Raw genomic sequence first — 3,213 nt, forward strand, 5'->3', positions numbered from 1 at the left:
GATTTTATTTTAATTCATTGTAAAAAAATGACTTTTTATTTTAAGTCAGTAAATTTTGTGCTTTACTATGTAGAACCAGAAACTGACTTGGCATGTGTTGTGTAAACCATTGTAGACATATACCCAGTGCATTTGTTCTGTAGCAATAGATAACCAAGTATATATGAACGCATGTAATCCTCTTCTGGATAACTGGTATTATTATCTCTTTTCGACAAATGAAGGAAAGATAATGATACTTAATTGTTCCAAGACCACAATGCTTGCAAATGAATGAATTATAATATTAGCTCTGAGTTCCTATTCCTAATCAAGATTTTGAAATTCTGCTTATAAATTGCAAGAATGAAAAATTCTAATAATATTAACAAATATATCTTATATAGTGGACCACACCTTAATTTAGTGTGGGAACAATGGAGAAAACAAGTTGAGCACTAGCATGCATGCGGTAATTCTATCCTCTAGTGTGTGTGTGTGTGTGTGTGTGTGTGTGTGTGTGTGTGCATATGTGTGCACCTGCTGGTAAATTTTAGTAAATTTTTAGTAACATTGACAAAGAGTCAAATTACAAAATGCCCCAGAATACAAAATACAAAAATCCTAGAAACAAAATAAAAAAGGTCACCCTAAAATGGCAATAATCTTTAAGATAAGAAAACCATTGTATCAAAGGCACTGAGCATGTTTAGTAGAATTTAAATGAAATTACAAAGGACACAGTGGAACATTCCCAAAGCATACTGATTAGGAAGATGCTGCTTGTATGTCTGAAGGCACAACACGAGAGACACAAAGGAACCCCAGTCTCTAGTGGATGTAGAATGGACCACCTCCAAGTGGACAGAATTTATCACAATTTTTACAGGACAGGGATTAATATACTCTCTGTAGAACTCTGTAGAATGTACATAGAAATGAGCCATGTTGGTACATGGAGCATGGGTGGCATGTTTCCACACAATAGGAGAAACAGGATTGGGGCTTGCCCCCACATCACTCATCCATACAACATGAGCTGTCACCTCACCCGGTGCTTGGTGTAGTGGGAAAGAGTAAGCTTCCTTCTCTAGGAACTACTTATTACTCAGATAAATTCATCAGAGCTATGTGATCAACAAACCAAGGGATAAGAAGCTGGAACTATAGGGGTTCCTACCTTCCAGAGTGATAGTAGGTCACTGTCCTTTGTGGGTCAGGAAAGTAGGAACTGAATGGATATTCCTGGTTCAGTTGTACTGATCAGGGTGCCAGGACACATGCCATCCTCGCCATTCTCCCTGTATGTGGGTGAGAATTTCCCTCAAATCCGCAGCATATACTTTCATGCTGCCATCATTCGGTCCTGTAGCCCTATTTTCCCACAAGTGAATGACAAGGTATGCTTCATTTGGATCAGATGTTCACATCAATGTGACTACTCACCCCTGCTAAGAAAGCAATTATTTGAATGTGCTCTAGCTCATGTAGAAGCAAGTAGTGGCTGTTGAAATTTGGTGGATGACAGAGCTGTACACTCTTCCAAAGAGACACCCTCATCCCAGCCAGATAGACTGTGGCAGAGGAGAGACCTTCACTCCAGCTCCATGGGCAGGATCTTAATTTCCAAATCAAACTAAACCAATAGCTTAAACAGATGTAGGTCCACGTGACAGTAAAGACAGTAAAGAAGAGTCAAGGTTTTATATTCTTTAGATGTCTACTTATGCTGTGCTGGCTATTAAAAAGTTATGTGCAACTTCAAGATGAAAGGCACCAGCAGTTTCTTAGAAGAGGAGAGTTCTCATCTTCTTGTGATTTAACAAGATAGAATTCACTGGGGCTTCTGACTCAGTCAGCTATTAATTGAATCGGAGTCAATGAAAATCTTGCTGTATTTCAGTGTGAATTTTCTGACTGTAACTCCGGGCAATTTAAACATGAGCCTAATGCCCATTGTCTATTCACTGCCGGGATATTTATCTGACATGAAAATAACTTCTTGAATACCTTCCTGAATGATGAACTCAGCACATTCACCACACAGGATCAAGGCAATGAGCATATTATAGTCCTTCATATCAGCTGAATTTTTGTTCCTGGTGGTATTCAGCTTCGAATGACACTCATAAAGATCTTCAGTGCCAGCTTATTTTCTGCTGTTCTCCTCCAAGGCAACAAGTCCTCACTGAACCCATTTGGCATTCCACTGTATCGGAATCCCAAGAATCTTGTTCTCTGTATTCTGGGAATTTCGATCCTTGCTTCACTGTGTTGGTAAGAAGGCCACCACCATGGACTACTCAGCCATTCCATATAGTCATCCCTGTTTTCAGGAAATGAACGTTAGGTCTAGAAGTCATATGCCACCTTAAGCAGCTTTAGAAAGAGGAAACTCACTGCAATGTCACTAGTCGAGAGAGAAACTGCTATACCTCAGCCCTAATAGGAGGCACAGTCCAAGCAACTCCCCACAACTCTGTTCCAGATTCTTCTGTCTCCATCTGCCCTACCACAAGGGTGCCAGAAGAGACTGGGACATACCCTCCCCACTCCTTGATGAGCCCAGAAGTAGCCTCTCAAGGGTAAGCTAAGCTGAGCTGAGCCAGACCTGGGTCTTCTATGAGGGCACACACTTCTGCCAGTCCACCCCCTCAGCCCTATCCCTGCTGCCACAGTGCCGAAAAAGGAAGTCGGGGGGGGGGGGCTTCTGCTCTTGACTACAGATGTATGAAATCATTTCGTTCAAACAGCTATTGCTGTGATTCCCCTGCCATGACAAACTATTTTTATTGGTTATTTTATTTTTTTACATTTCAAATGTTATCCTCCTTCCTGTTTTTCCCTCCACAACTCCCCTATCCCATCCCCCTCTCCTCCTTCTTCTATGAGAGAGCTCTCCCACCCACCCACCCACTCCTGCCTCACCACTCAAGCATTCTCCTATGCTGGGGCATCAAGCCTCCATAGGACCAAGGGCCTCCCCTCCCATTGATGCCAGATAACGCCATCCTCTGCTACGTATGTGGCTGAAGCCATGAGTCCTTCCATGTGTATTCTTTGGTTGGTGGTTTAGTCCCTGGGAGCTATGGGGGTCTGGTTTGGTGATATTTGTTGTTCTTCCTTTGGGGTTGCAAGCTTCTTCAGCTCCTTCAGTCCTTCCACTAACTCCTCCACTGGGGTTCCTCATGCTTACTCCGATGGTTGGCTACGTGCAGCTACATCTGTCTTGGT

The 3,213-nt window shown here is 42.4% G+C and overlaps 1 pseudogene; it reads right to left on the minus strand.

Annotated features, from left to right (window-relative positions):
• Nucleotides 1-1,813: 1,813 nt before the first annotated feature.
• Nucleotides 1,814-2,342, minus strand: Dctd-ps2 (dCMP deaminase, pseudogene 2; annotated as a pseudogene).
• Between the last annotated feature and the right edge of the window lie 871 nt (nt 2,343-3,213).

Source organism: Rattus norvegicus, chromosome X, assembly GCF_021556685.1.
Source record: "Rattus norvegicus strain SHRSP/BbbUtx chromosome X, alternate assembly SHRSP_T2T, whole genome shotgun sequence".
Classification (NCBI taxonomy): domain Eukaryota; kingdom Metazoa; phylum Chordata; class Mammalia; order Rodentia; family Muridae; genus Rattus; species Rattus norvegicus.